The following is a 16,855-nucleotide window of genomic DNA, read 5'->3' as shown; positions in this document are numbered from 1 at the left end:
GATATTGACACAAGTAAAGGAACTTCGCTCATAGGTACCTAATTCAGTTTTTAACGAGGTTGACATAGTAAAAGAAATATCCTCATAGAGACCTAATTCATTTTTTATTGAGTTTGAGATAGTAAAATAACTATCCTCATGGTACTCATTTCATTTTTAAATGAGCTTGACATAATACAAGGAACTATGCTCCATATCCTTTGTTTCATTTTTTAAGGAGTTTGACACAGGATAGGGAACACTACTTCATATCCATTGTTTCATTTTTTAAGGAGCTTGACACAGGACACGAAACTCTGATCCATATCTTGGATCATAAACCAAAAGTGGCCATGTCTTCCAAGAGTTTCCCATCATATGGGAGAAAAAAACTCTGGAAGGGATACATATCCAAGGATCCAAAAGAAAATTTGAGCTCCAATGCCCCCAGTGCATGGCTCACTACATCACATACTAGATCATCAGTAGATGTGGGCATGGAACGGGTAGCCACGTAATTAACCTGTGGTAGGGGTGATACCACTTGCACATAGGAATCGGTTAGGGATGATGGTTGAGTGGGAGTTGATTCATGACAAATGAGTGTAAGTTGATCAATGATCACAATGCTTCTGTCATGCGGGAAACACATCGCTCGAAAGAGGGAGGAAACAAGAGCTCATGTGACGTAAACATAGCCACAGCGAATAGTAGATTAAAATCAAAAGGCCTTGGACAACCATCACATCTATATAGATAGTCTTTCCTCCTAATGTAATAGGAAACTTAATAAGGATCCCTAACGATTAACTGGTTCCTCTGTTAAAAGCTAATAGATTTTGGGTGACGGGAAAAAGTGGAGGAGAACCTAAATCTTGGCAGGTAGTTGAGGACATGATGCTAACAGATGCACCCTCGTCTATGACTGTGCTAGGTATGGCCATACGGTAATCTTATACTATAATCTAAAAAGGAACATAAGGCAAAAGATAATATCCTCCTAGTTGACTCCAATCAAAAGAAGTGACTAAATTAGTCGGAAGTGGTGTCATATGAATGTGAGAGCTACCCTCTTTCTCTATGGGAACATGAGAATTACTCTCATCCTCCTCGTGAACAGAAGGATTTCCCTCTAGTTTGTTCAACACTAAAGAAACCAGAAGAGCCTGAGTAGTACAAGGTTCACTCCCTACTAGAAAGGTACGGTTAACTAAAGCTGGAGCGAAGTCTACTGGTTTCTCTACTAATGGTTGGTCAAGAACGGACTCACGAGACTCACTTTCAGAGAGAGAGAGGTTGATCAAATATTACTTTCAATCAATCACTAAATAGACTAGTGAAGGATCAAGGGAAATCTTTTGATAACCAATTGGAAGACGAGGTTGAGAAGCTGTAAGGTTTTCCAACATTTTGGAAGCTTCATCCATAAGAGGACAAAGGTGAATGGGATGATTACCTTCACACAAATTATAGGGAAATTTTACTTTTGCCTTTTTCCTATGAGCTTTACTATTACTAGTTAAGGGTTTGTCACAAACATGATCGCGAGAGGGCGATGACAAAGGTCGATGTGAAACTGTAGACCACACTTCTAAGACCTTGGGAATACCAAGACAATTCCAAAGAAGTTGGTCACCCTTACATACTATGCAAGGGAATCCTACTTTCTCGGGTTGGTTGGAAGATATTTTTACATCAGTTGCATCCATAGCAATCGCTACTTGGTTCCCCCTTACTTATTTTGCTTCTTCTTCTTCATCCTCCTGTTCTTCTTCTTAGGATTGACATTAAGTTGATGTTGTTCAAGTGTAGGAGAACTCGTTCAAAAAGCAGTTTGGACACTCGAAACCACCGAGGTCGAAAACAACCAAACTGGCGAACCAATGGTCAATCTAGTAAGCGAGAACATTTCCATATAAGGAGCACCAAAAATTCCAAAAGAAGGAAGAGGACTAGGATTCCCATCATGGGGGTTTCCTCGACTCGTAAACTTAGGAAATGTTGCCATTAGTATCAACCTAAGATCTGCTAAGGAGTATTTCCACAGGAAGTATTTTTTTCCGCACTCAATTAATTTTAGAGTTTAAAAAAAATATTTGTCTTTTCATGTTTGAAGAGTCTAGAAAAGGACAAAAAGGTGACTCAATTTGCGTTCGCTGGTTTAGTGAGCTCGAAATGAAAAGTTCTCGATGATATTTTCAAATTTAAGGAGTCATAAAAGATCGAAATGACCATTGAAGTATCTCTAGGAAAAAAGGAGTACCAAGTAACCGTGAACTACAATATACACCTTAGCAAATAAATTTAACAAGGACTTGACATACATGCAGGAAATCTCCCCGAATGTTATTTTTGGTGTATCACATTTACAGGGCGGTAGACTCGGCTTCCTATGGACAAAGGTTTGCAACCTATGAGGGTCTCCCTTTATATACTCAATAGTATGGGGAGCACTAGCATGTGCTAGCACTATCTAATGCAAGAGTGAAAGATAGATGTTGAGTTTTATAGACACCGAAACACGTCTCTAGCCTAGACCACTAAGTATGAGTGCTAATGTTTCAAATTTTCCTTAGAATAATTGATAGATTTTAACATTTATCTTCAATTATGTTTCAATTTTAAGGCTCAAAACGATGTCACCTAAACACCTATGATGCAACTATATGAGAAAAGGAAGACGTTTTGTTTCTATGAACGATACACTAATCAAGGGAAGAAATTCCAATCAATAATGCATTAAATAAAATGCATCATGCAAAATGCCTTCCACTAACTTTCAAAATGCAAATTTGAAAACAAAATCTAATATTTCATTTCACTAAATGCAACGACAAGATGTGATCCTATAAGAAACGAAAATCTCTTTCCTTCACAAAGATGCAAAAATGATTTTTCTTTTCACTTTGATTCAATCCATGCAATATAATGCAATGAGACAAGGAAAATGCAATCAACTCAATGAAAACGAAATTTTCTTTCACTTCTGTCTTCCAAACAGAATGCTAAAAGTAAAAATTATTTTGACTTCTAACCATCCTAAATGCAACTCTTTCGAAAGAAAAATGGTTTTACTTTACAAATACGCACTTAGATGAATTATGATTTTCTTTCCATTTTGAATGATTTGACGCACCTAATGCAATTTTTAGCTTTCAATCACTGAAAAATGTAATCTATTTTCAATAATGAATCTCAAAAATTAACTTTTCAATGCAACTAATCTAATGCATTTTCACAAAAAGTAGATTTCAAGATACAAGATAAAGCAAATGTAAAACGATGTTTCCAATGATTTCCACAGAAAAGAACACTCAATCAATAAGAAAAAAAAACATCTCAATGAGACCAACAAGAAGAAAGTGATGACCAATTGACTAGAAACCATAGAACTCAATCATATTTCATTTCAAAGCCAATGAGACAATTTTTGCAAATTAATCACGATAATCAATCAAAAACACCACAAAAACTCTAGAAAATCACCAACAGAGGACAAAAAGACTGAAAACAAGAAGAAAAACCTTATTTTCTCTTATACCCTTGGATCATCACATCCGTTAGGGGAAAAAGAACAATAATCACAATTGTCATTAAAAAATCTACTATTTCATCATCACTGTCAGGAAGAAAACCGTGATGGGTGAGAAAAAAGAAGAAGAAGTAAAAAATCTTCAAGACCAGACAAGAATCAATGTCCTCAAGCAATCACTAGCAAGTGAAAATAGTTATATAAATTAAAACAAGCTAGAAAACTGAAGGTCGGTCAAACTCATCACAAATTTAAGGTGAAGGATTGAATGGAAAGGGTTATAGCTTTTCCAGCAGAGTCACCATTTTGGTGTCTAGGTAAATCCTCTCTGTGGATGGAGACGATCCCTCTAGCCCAATGAGTGGGTCTAGCAACCGAAGTTACAATCTACTAAACACTTTCCTAAGTTGCAATTGAAAAGAGAGATGAATAATATGGCCTACCTTGTTATGATGCTATCCAGATCTCCTTTGTTGAAGACCTTGACTCACTCACCTCACGGGCTCATTCTTGATTCTCTCAACGTTTATGCACCTTCACAAGATATCACTACACAATAAAGCATGCAAATACAAATAGCATATTCAAAACCAACCTACTTAACTGATCATGGAATGTTAAGCTAAATGACACATGAGCATACACATTTAGGAAAAATGAATGAGAATTTGTATATTAATAGAAAAAATGGGAAGCATACAACCAAGCCTTGATGTTGATAGGCTCTCCTTGAATGAATATCCAGTTCCAAGGTAATCTCTCCAAGAACGCTTTCTCCAGGCTAAATGAATATCATATAGGCACAATCTTAGCATAAGGGTGGAAATAGGCATAGACCAACCGACCTCTAACCATTTGGGAATGGGAGAGGATTAATATATAGGCTGGGAAAGGGAGTTAGGATCTCACCAAAGATAGGAGTAGGCCCTCATCTCAAGGAGGTAGCTCATAGGGATGAGACCAACGGGCCAATTTGGGAGAGTTCAACCTCATCTATGCCAAACAACCTCCATATTGTCGCTCTGGAAGATTCTAGATCACGAAGCTTCTCATCGTCTTTGGGAAAATTTCATTTTTTTGATCATCGTAGGTATAAATGTAAACAAAGTGACTCACAGATTGAGTATAATACAATAGGTGAAAATCGCAGTTTTTAGTCTCATAAGAGCGATGATTCTCAAATTAGGGTATAAGATCTATTTCCTTGAGGGGAAGCTCACAGAATTTTCCAATCAATTTCTTAGGAAGAATATGATCTACATATATGAATGAATACACTACATAATGGTCATGTTACAGGGAATTTGGGTTATGTCATAGGGGAGTGCAGGAGGTGTGACAAAATACTGTGTAACAGAAACCTGGCTAGTTCAATTGGCAACAGGGACAAGGAGAAGAATCAGCCATTGGGTGAAGTTATGTGCATTTGAACTTATTGGGATGACTACAGAAAACCATCTAAATGTGTTACCATTAGGTGGTTAAGTGTTATAGACATTTTTTTGCACTGCAACCCCAATCATAAATTTCCATAAACCAAGGGCTCTTAAGTCCCTAAAAGTGTTGTTCCAACCTCTAAAAGAACAAGGTCAACTGATTACATCTTCTCCCAGAAGTTCTCCATGAAAAACTACTCAGAACTAGTCAAAACTGGACCATCTCACCTACTCCATGGTCAAAGTGCATTGCATCCCACCTAAATACGCACATTAGGTGTGATACATCTTGAAAAGCCCTTCTATGGGGTGCGGTGGACGAGAGTGGACAAATGGCAAGGTCAAACTGCAAGGTGGAGAATCATGGAATCTTCTAGAAACTTCTCCTGTGACACTTGCCTCTCTGCATTCGCCCAAGGATGAGTAAGAGATCATCAATCTCCAAATGGAATCCAAAACTTTCAGAGAGAGGACACTAATCAACTCTCAAAAGCTGACTCACCCCCCTTGCAAACATCTATATATGGATCCCTCATCCCAGAGATCAAGAGGCTGGAATTTTGTATCTTGTAAGGAAGTGTTGTTGGTTTCTTGGTGCAATATCATAGTGTTGGGTTATCTAAGATTTTCATGAGGTGAAGAAGGGCTTTCTTGCTGAGACGATGATTCTGGGTCAGAACAATTGGTTGTAATCCTCTTCGCTCTTTCTTGATTATCAATAAAGCTATTCAAGTTTTCCTCCACATTCTTGTATAATTGATGTTATGTCCATAAGTGTGGTCAATATATATCTGGTCCTCCATTGTTTATGATAATAGATCTATGTTCTTGGATAGTGTTATGCTTCTTTGATTCTACAGGTGCTCTGTGAAGCTGGGTAGACAAGGAAGCGAGTAGCAAAGATCTATCAGAAGGGAGAGGAATCGAGCAAGGAACCAAGCGCAAGATAAAGGTTGGTCTCCTTATTCCCCTCTTATCTATTTCTCATAAAGGGAAACGAAAGTAGTTTTAGTTTGTTTGTTTCTAAGGTAGCTACTAGCCTTAGTGGGACTAGCAGCTCTACATAGACATTAGCTTTCCCGATAACAAAATGGCGACTCCACTAGGGAGCGAATAGATTTTGTTTATCTACATTTGTTTACTTTATAAAATTACAGACAGAGCCTGATGTTAAGCCAGCTAGCCTTCGAACTGCATTTGCTATGCAAGTGCAAAGTACATCAATGTTGCTTCAGTCTATCTCCAGGTTTTGTTTATGAACTGAACAATTGATTTACAAGCTCTCTAATTGCCCTTGTGGTGGCTCTAGTAACCTCTTTAGATCTACCCCTGTGATTGATTTACTGATTACCACTTGCTCGGCCTAAATCCCTGAACTGAACTGCAAACTGTGACCCAAAACCCAGTTAAAGTCTCTTCCCTTGTCCAGCGCACTGTCTCTTCTGTGAATCCCAGATGCATCGCACTTCCCGAGTGTAGTAGTTGAACTGCATCTCTGTTTCACTGTGTTACAGGTGCGCTGATCAGACAAGGCCTTTCCAGCTCCTAGATCTGGTTTCTGTGTTCACTCTTTTCAGCTCCATTCAAGAGTTTTGATGCCTGTATTCAATACACCTCTATTGAAACCCCCTTCCTTGCCATTATTCCACCTCCATTGTGCAAAGAACTGTAAATGTTTTTTATGTATTTTGAGTCATTTTCAGTTCTCCTTTACAAAGAAGTTGCGTAATCGTACTGTCGTTTCTTGATTTGAAAGTGTCGCAAGTGTCGTTTTTAGTCATAGAAGAGATCCAATTGTTCTTGATAGTCGATTACACTGTTACTCTTGTATTTGATCTGAATTAGTAGTTTTTCAAGTGCCGAAAGCAAGTTTTCATTTCCAAATCGGAAAGTGTCTTCATCGTCCTCATTTTGTCTTGAAAAGAAACTTGTTAGTAACGTCGCTTTGAAAAATAATTCAGATTTACGCTGAGCTTTCTTTTTATCATTCACACATTAATAAGGCTAAAAACAAATACATGCACATGCATTTTCATTTAGACTATTTGTTGGTTTGATTTAGGACAATGCATATAGTGTGTGCTCTCTGCTCTATGTTGAAAGAACGCCATCTCTCTTTCTTTAGTAGCTAGGATTTTCATTGCAAAAAGAAGATTAAACGACTGTTTATCATCTTAGATTGCATTTTAGGAATTGTACATCTACACCATGCGGTGAACCTAAAAGGAAAATTTGTTAAGCAAGATAAACTCTAAAATAAATTTAATGAATCTAAAAATGCTTTGGAACCTAAAGCACAATATCTAGAAGTCTAGGCTAGAGACGTATTCCGGCGTCGTTAAGCCTGGTAACTGTTGTTCTCATTGTTGGTTGGGTGATTCCTCCACCTTGAGATGATAAGTGCCAGTACGGACTTGTGCTCCCACGTACCATCGAGTATATATTGGGAGACCACAATAGGCTTTACCCTTTATCCATAGGAAGCCGTGCCTGCCGCCCTATCGATCGCAATGCACTGAACACAGCATTCGGGAAGATTGACTGCCGTACTGTAAAAAGTATTCTGCAGTTTTACAATTGGTTTGGTAATTCCTCTATCTATATTTCCAGAGTAGTCCCTTCCGTTCCTTTTCAGACTCCTTAAAAGAAAAGGTCCATCTGAGCACTTGTCACTTCTGTTAGCTACCTATACCAATAGGTTTCATATTTCATGATTGGCTATGGAAGGTCTAAATATGCTCTGCTTTGATGACTCAAACATCACATATTTCCTACAAAGTTTGATTTGTGACAATAACTTGGTAAGGCCTCAAAATTTTGATGGATGGTCCAAAAGTCTAATCTGGATCATGCCATGTTTAAATTTTCTGTTGTAGAATAGAGAAAGGAGTCTGTCCAAACTGCTTAATCTTGGCAGACAACTAGTTTAGGTAGAGAAGAAAAGGATCCCAACAGCCTAATCTGGGACCTTGGAAGAGATAAGGGTAGAAGTAGATAGAAAAGAATAAAGAAAAAGCCAAAGAAAAGAAAAGGCAAGTAAGGGTTTGCAAGTCCAAGTGCACCCTCCAATGGAGAAACAAAAAATGCTAGGAAAATAGCTGGGTAAGCAGTTGTGGTTGCAGAAAGGGTATTTTCACCATTGCACATATGTCAAAAGGTGTTTTGCCAAGGCAAAATCTGTCAATGGACAAAGTGGTTAATTCCATCAAATTGCAGCAAGGAGCATGACTAACCTCCCTCTCCCCCCTCATTCCATTACTAACATTCCCTTTTAGCTGAGATTTATGGAGAGAGATCATGGTTTTATGGTGGTTCTTGTTCATTCAGAAGCCACATTTCCTGTCTAGAAACTTTTCATTTTGATCTACTCTCTAAACTAAATCAATTTCAGATAAACTCAGTGAGATCTCCTTCATTTGCTCCCTTCATTCATATTAACCTCTAATTTTACTATATAGCTCCCCTATCTTACCCTTCCCCTAATAATATTAACACTATGGTGTATAAAGCCCCAAATATTATAAATACCTCTTCCCTTGGCATTATAGCCATATGTTCTTAAAAGAGGAACCAAAATGACCTCTGGTCACTTTGGTGAACCTATCACATCCTACTCCCCCTTGCTACAGCCCAACTTACCTTTTGAAACCCTCATTTGCATTAAAAACCTCATAAGAACCCCTTTTTACCCCTAAACCCTCTTTGCAAAGATTACCAAGGTCCAAGACCCCCCTTTAGCGTTTATTCCAAGCATCAGTGCGCGGGTTCAATTCAACTGAATTACATTGAAAACCTTACAAAACCCGCAATCCAAAGTTTTCCACCCGCGCATATAATCCGAGCACATTGTTGCTCCGCCCACCGTCGGATCAGGTCCCGAGGATCCGACGATCCACAATGATATCGGAGCAGCCCCCGCAGCGGACCGTTAACGCCCGAGAAAGTGACGTTGCGTCACGTCAGGGCCAGTCCACGCGTCGCGCGATGAAGGCTCTCGGAGCCAGGTCTGACACTTCTGGGACCGTACCCAAACCGCCCCAAGAGACCGTAGCGGCTAGCCTTAACCGTAACCGCTACGGTCCTAACCGCCAACCGTTTTCCAACTGTATATCGCCACGTCACGCCCACTTGTCCTTGTCTCCGTTATTCGTCCACCTCGCCGTTGACGTGGCTGCCACCGCACCATCCCCCATGGACCAACAGCATACCGCCACGTCACCCGATGACGTCAGCTGACGTCACTTGACCTTGACCCACCAATGACGTCATGCTGACGTCATCACTAAAAAAGCGCCAAAATTGTAAAAAGCCCATATTAAGCCAAAAAACGTCTATTTTTCCCATTTTTACGCATTTCTCTACTGTTTTCTCTGCATGGCCGTTTACGTCCTGAACTCTGCCAACCTGCTCAGTTGACCAAGGCGACCTCCACAGCATCAACCTTGCACGCATACACGACCTCTGTTCGTGAATTACCAGGTATTTTTCGTTTTCTATCCTCCATACGCCTGCAGTTGAAAATAAAATTACTCAGAGGGCTAGAGAAAAGATAAAACTCATAATTTCACCGGCCATTTCCCTCTGCATATACCCCATTTGTAATTGTGGAGTCCAAAAACGCCAGCTGAGCCTTGTTGCCCGTATTTTCACTAAAAAAGAGGTATTGCCTGCGCATTCCCGAAAGACTCTTGTTTACAGAATTCACCTATTGAAGAGGACATAGTGAGACCACACAGTAGCCTTGATTCCTGATATAAACAGTATTTCAATTGCTGTTGTATAATTTCCTCCTCTGATACCTGAAACTCAACACTGTTTTTACAAAAGCACTTATGTTCTGTGCTGGTCCTTTTAAGCCATTTACTTAGAGTTGTTGAGCTTAAAGAAAACCATGGACACTCCTATTGCTCTAAATATCAAGCCCCTCAACGCTCCTCACCAGGAATTAGCATGGAAAGCCCTGGGTGATATGGATTATCAAATGCTGGACTGGTTTCTTATGGGCTCCAAGTATAATATTCAGATGATGAATGAGTTGAAAGCCCAGCACCTGAGTGGAGTAGACATCTTGGGGATTTGGGACTCAAACTTGCCCATCTACAACCTCCCCCAGGTAAATCCTATGCCAGAGTTGGTCTACAACTGCCAGGAATGCTATGACCCAAGCCAAAGAGCTGTCATCAGCCCCACAGGCTCAGTCCTGTTCCATATCACCCCAGAGAGTATAAATGAAATGCTGCACTTCCATACTGCCAAGCAATTGACCCCCCTCCATATGCAGAATTTGATAAAGAAAGGGAGCAAGCTATCAAGTGACCAACTCATTAAAATCAATCAGCTGTTTGTAAAACCAGGCTCTGAATCCATCAGAACTCCTCCTATTGGATACCAGTACTTGAATGAGTTGGGCAGGATGTTAGTAGATTTGATCAGCTATGCCCTAGGATTCAAGGGAATGGAGGATGTGGATGAAAGCATAATGGCAATGCTGTCTCTATTTTCTCCTGGTAAGCCCCCAGCTGTACATTATGATTATACCACATACATTGCAGATAAAATCCATGACCAGTTTATGAACTTGAAGAGGGAAAGACTATTCAGGTATACCTCATACATATACCACCTATTCTTGTTTTATCAGCCAGCCACATTCTCTTTTCCTTTGAAGCAACTCAATGCCCAGGGAAATCCAAGGTCAGTGGTGTTCTGGACCTCTGTTTTTCATCATACCTCTGTATCACCTTACACATACTCTGAGTTCATTGACTTATTCATTTATCCAGCCCTGACAGTATTGCATGGTACTCCTCCTCCAAGACTAACTGATGACATGAGGAGAATTCTCCATTTGAATAAATCCTACAGCATTGGTAATTGGTACCTCTACCAAAACCACACAGTCATCAGGATATATGGCTGTGAGTTGAACCCTTTTAGGTTGCCAAGGTATGTCCCCATGAGGCTTTTTGCCTTGGAATATTTCAGACAGTTTGGGAACTCATACTACCTCCATTTTCAGAGCAAGAACAAGAAGTCACAGTTAAAAGTAAGGAGCCAGCTGGGTCCTTCCCTATACAACAGAAAAGAGGAGGGGTGGAAAGAGGCAGACAATATCCTAGAGGGCCTCAAACTGCAAACTAGCTTTGAATGGATACCCTATGACCCCAATCATTTTGTCTCCCTCAGGAGGATAAAATACAAATTGGGTAGCTATGCACACAAGAGACAACCTGAGATTGAACAGTATGCCAATGCATCGAATTGGGAAGAAGGTACCCTAGAGGAGGAAATTACTAATGAAGAGCTACTAGAGAGAGAGGCTAGAAATATGCAAAAGGAAGCTGACTTAGAAACTTGTGGACAGGTTCCCCTCTCATACAAAAAGCAGCTTGGAGCAGCTACTACATCATCAACAACACAGCAGCAAACTGCCGAGAAAGCACCGCAGACAGCCAGCAAAGATAAAGGGAAGCAGGTGGAACAGCCACCTCCATTGACAGAAGAACAAGTGGAGACATTGTTACAACAGCAAGAAGAGATGGAGCAGCAGGAACAAGGGCAGAAGCAAGAAGAGGTACAATATAATAAACAGCAGCCCTTGCAGCAAGAAAAAGTGATTGATGCTCCAAGTTCCACTGAGCAACAGGCTCAGAAAATAGTGCCTCCTGGGGCAGAAACTACTTTTGATACCTCGGTCCTCCAAACCCCACAAAAGGAGGACTTAACCAGGAAAAGAGATAGAGAGACTCCCCTGACCTCATCCATCAATCAGGGAGAGAAAAGACAAAGGTTAAATGACTTTCCAGAGGATGACATAGCAATAAGACAAGCAATGGGCATGGGCCCACCCAGCGGAGAAGTTTCAGCCAGTTCATTCCAGCATGAACATGATAGAGCTATAGGAGGAGAGGTCAGCTCCTCCAGCCAGCACAAAGAAGGACAGGTAAGCATCAAACAGCAATTTATTGACATTAAAAGGAGGAGTGATCCTATTAAAGTACAGCTGTACAATCATTTGCTGAACCTGGCTCCCACCAATCAGCAAAGACTCATGTCTGCCTTTGATGTAAGTGAAGGAAAAATGATCATGAGTCACTTCATGCCCACAACTCTGCATCCCCAATCTACCTCGGATTACCTAAGGACCAACATGGAGGTTCTGGCTAAAGACATACACCCTATGGATAAAATCGAACTGCATAAACAAACTGGTGAAATGGTGTATGCCTCCTTGGCAGATGAAACTTTGGAAAACTACAAATTGAAGAGCAGCCTTGATAATACAGCCTCTCAGCTGGAATTGGAGAGAGCATCATCACAAGCCAAGGACAACAGAATCAAGTCCTTGGAAGATGTAATCATAGAAATAGGACATGATCCTAAAGATGTTAAAGGTATCCAAGAACTGTTGAAGCTAAGGGATGCAGACATGGCGGCCTTAAGAAAGAAAATCAAGCTCCCAGCTACCATCCATCCACAAACAGATGAGGTTGCCCAGCAAAGGCTGGAAAAGGATGCCACAGATCTAATGATATCTCTGTACAAGGAGCTGGTTCGGACTCAAGACAAACTAGGAGAATCAGAAGCTGCAAAGGCAGCATTACAGACAACATTAAAGCAAAAAGAAGAGGGCCAAACCTCCCAGCCTCCTCCTGAAATAATCAATCTTGAGGAAGCCCCTCCAACAACTACTCCTCCTCCTCAACAGACAGGGCCTACAGCACCAACTACAGCAACAGCTACACCAACAACAGAGCAGACTCCTAGTCTGGATATGCAGAATCTGCAAGCCGAAATCCAAGTTCTTGAGGCTCAAATGAAAGAGCTTGATGAAGTCAAAAAATCTTTGACTAAAGTAAATGAAAGACTTGATAAGAGCAAGCAGAATGAGGCTGCAAAGGAACGAGAAGTAAAAGCTCTAAAGAAGAGGATAACTGAACTGGAAAGGGAGCTCACACTAGAAAAGGTAACAGCAGAGTTAAAAGCAGTCCTCTGGGGTAACATTGGTCGGTCCATCACCAATCAGTGGCAGTATATTGAGACTATGGATGAGCAAATAGTACTCATTACAAAGGCAAACAGGGAAATACACAGAGCTAGAGCAAGCCTTGGCCACATGCCAGATGCTGCCAGCAGAATGATCAATATTTTAAATAACAAAACTAGCTCTCAACTAGCTACCATGGGAATTACTAACAGGACTGAAACAATCTCAGTAGTTAAAAGAGTCCTGACACTAAGAAGCCTAGTTGGAACGCTGGAGAGGAGAACACAGGATATGCAGACCGAAATCAACAAATTCCTGGACAGATTCCTGGCATTGCAGAACAGAGGCCTCCCCAGCATATTAAGCAGTGTAGGAAGACTGCTTACCCTGGAAAATTACATCAAAAGGGTTGATGCCCATGCTGCAGCACAAATTGCAAAACAGCCCAGTACCTCAGCAGAAACAGGGCCAGCATCAGGGCAGAATTTGTATGATAGGGTGGATAACCTGTTTTCTATTATGAATGAAATTGATCACCTGTTTGATACACCACCAAATTTCTTTAAGTATACAGAAGCAGATGAAACTATGGAGGCAATCATAAAACACCAATTGCCCACACAGGAAGTGTGGAGAAATTTGACACAGATAATTTTATCAAGCCAGAACCCATGAGCGTTAATTTTCTCCAGTTTTTGAGCAGTCATGCACAGGCAGAATTTTGGTGGATAAATCCACAAGGAAAAGACAGATGCTGAGCCAACTCAGCAGGGCTATTTACTCACCACAGCAGCAATCACAATCACAGGTGGCAGACCAAAAATACAGCGCACGAGCCATAAAGTCGGGTTCTCAAGCATTTGATCAAAGTATCCCAACCGACTCAGCAGTTCCCAAAGGCCAAAATATCTTCTGACAGAACATCAAGACGCCTTTATTTTGTAATCAATGCTGTAATAAATTTCTGATAATAATATCTCAAAAGTTGGTGAGAACATTAAGTCTGAGATAACTTAGAACTCAGATATTTTTTGTAAAATCGTATGTATATATTCGCCCCGCACATAAGCTTAAGGGGTTGTTGTTATTTTCATTTTGGAGATCTCACTTGCTGTAAAATTCTCAGAGAAATAATACAAAGGGTGAATGGAATTTCCAAAGCTTGGCGTACCTTGATGCATTGTGATGAATGGTGAATGTTGCAGGATTCCAGACTATTTCATAAAACAATAAGTCTTTCTTAAATCTCTGTGTTACATGTTTTCGAGTCTTTTGTTCTCTTTTATTGTTTAAATGTTTTACACTTAATAGCAAAGTAGAAGAATAGTTCCAGGATTTAATCACTGATTACCCTGAACTCAATCTGAGCTATTATCCATGTTTTCTTCAGATACAGTGAATGAAATGTAATTCTTAATTGCTGCATTTTAAAACTATATCTTTTGCAGTGATAGACATTCCCAGGGATTCAAGTTTGCTCCTGAGACATCTATCCGTTTCTCATACCTAGTTTGGTGGAAATACTTAAATACTTTAGTGAAAATTCTTAAATGCTTTCACTACTTGTTTCACCTGATCATGTTATAAATCAAAAATTTTGTTGTATGAAGCATCCAAATGGCCCTGTAAGTTTCACCAATTCACCCCAAGGTTCCTAGACACCTGCAGCCATAGACTCCATTGCCCAATGATATTTGACTCTTTGAACATTATATCACAAGACCTGAAAGAAAATCTTCAACCAAAACATAAACAAAACCTGTGCATAATACCTAGCCTAAAACACTATCATAACAGATACAAATCATAAAGAGAGAGCCCTCTCTGATCACAGTTTGGCTAGAAACAGTGATCCAAAGATTGGTTAGTGGTTACCCCGGCCGTATTCCCTTGGGAGTCATAGGGAACAACCTGGGTGTTAACATAATTGGCGACTCCACTGGGGACTTCTTAAGATTTTTTCAATTACTATCTATCTTCCAAAGCTACCATCAAGCCTGAAGCTAGCCAAGAGGCCTTAGGACTGTTTCTGTAATACAGGGACAGCTTTAGGGAAGAGCTAATTAGGGAATCTTCATCCTAGCTTTGAAACATATATAGTCTTTTCAAAATTCTGATCCAGTCCTTGCACACATAAAACCTCCTATATAAGCTCTAAAGGAATAATTAGAAGCTGGCTCCCAAAAGAAACCCAAGGCACACTAGGGCAAACCCTGACCCTAATCAACCCATCATTGTTGATAATCCAAATATCATTCCAAAGAACATAAGGAGACAGCAAAAGCAGGAGAAGCCTGTTGATTCAAATATAAGTTCAGATCAAACTATCCTCATTCCCACTCCTTGCAAAGTTCTTTTCCAGTCCACCCCTAGTTCCCCTAGTTCACCATCAACACCTCAAAGCCCTCCTCTCCCATCTTCACCATCTGCACATACTCTTTCAACCAGTTCCCCGCTTGTTACCCATACCACTAACCCTGTTACACCAGTAATCCCTGCTGTTCCGTTTGTTCCTGTTAACCCCCTAAACTTCATAAACATGGCCAACAGGTATGCACCTCTGCAGATACCAGCTAATGCTCCAGCCCTACCCCAAGACTACCAAACCAAAATTTCATTTTTTGACTCCCATGGCCCTTTGACAGCTGTCCAGCATGCTAAGAAGATGCAAGACCACTTTGAGACCTATGAAATAGATGATGACAGTGTCAGGATGAGAATTTTTGTCCAAAGCTTAACTGGGGATGTTAGAACTTGGTTTAGATCCCTAAATGCAAACTCCATTGCAACCCCTGAGGACCTGTACCAAGAGTTCACCAATAGATGGGAAAAAAAGAAAGATCCACTCCACATACTTGGTGAATATAACACTATTAAAAGAGGTCCCCAAGAAACAGTTTTGGAATATTGTGCTAGGTTTAACAATGTATATAATGCTATCCCACAGAACTTAAGGCCCCCTCCTGATTTGGCCTTGTATAACTTCCCTGACGGTTTTGATCCCGATGTGGCCTATCAGTTGAAAGAAAGAGATCCTCCAACTCTTGCAGAAGCTCAAAGGGTTGCTGTCACAGTAGAGGCTAACCTAATTGCCAAAAGAAATAGGGCAAAGTTGGAGAAAAGGACTACCTTCAAAGAAGAACCCTCGGGTCTTGATCAAAAGCTGGATGCAATACTAAACAGTATGAAGAGATTGGGTGAAAGAGTGGAATCAGTTGAAAGAAAATCATCATGGGAGGCATCACAAAGCAACCCTCCTAGAAATCCGAATTTTAGGAGAACTCAAAACCCAAATATAGGAAAGACAAGTGCTGACCAAGACATTAGACCCCCTTTTCAAGAAAACTATGCAGAAACTTCCACAGCCAATCAGCTCAATGAAGATCCTGAAATTAACTTAATGGGCCTGGATGGTAAAAGCCATGTTTTCTTAACACAAGAAGACCATGAGGAGGATGAAAGCAAAACATTCCAAACTAAATCAGGAGAATCCTTTGACTTTAAACAAGGATATGATACTGCTGTCTATGAAGTCCATAAACAGTATAAACTGAGGAGTAGGACTGTGAATGTAAATCAGCCCGACAAGATAAAGGATAAACAGAGGTCTAAAGAAACCATGGTCACAGAACCTAATGACAAAATAAACTTGCCTGCAGAAGAAATTGTAGTTGAGGAGGTTACTGAACTACTGTCCCCACTACAACAGCCCACGGCAACTTCGTCCTCTCACCCTGATTCAAATTTTACCCCTCAAGACATGAGTATAAGGGGCAGGTTTCAAAGTCAAGATGAAATCCAACAAGAAGATTTAATGAACAGAGAAAGGACTGTTATCCGTGACTCCAAAACCCAAGTTGACAAACCTTTTGACCTAGGTACAGAGATTGGCAAGCTAAAGATAGCAATTCCCCTCTCAGA

This window comes from Pinus tabuliformis, chromosome 3_2 (assembly GCF_031772625.1).
Source record: "Pinus tabuliformis cultivar Carrire ecotype Pingquan chromosome 3_2, CPIR1, whole genome shotgun sequence".
In the NCBI taxonomy this organism is placed as follows: domain Eukaryota; kingdom Viridiplantae; phylum Streptophyta; class Pinopsida; order Pinales; family Pinaceae; genus Pinus; species Pinus tabuliformis.
This window is presented reverse-complemented; position numbering follows the sequence as displayed.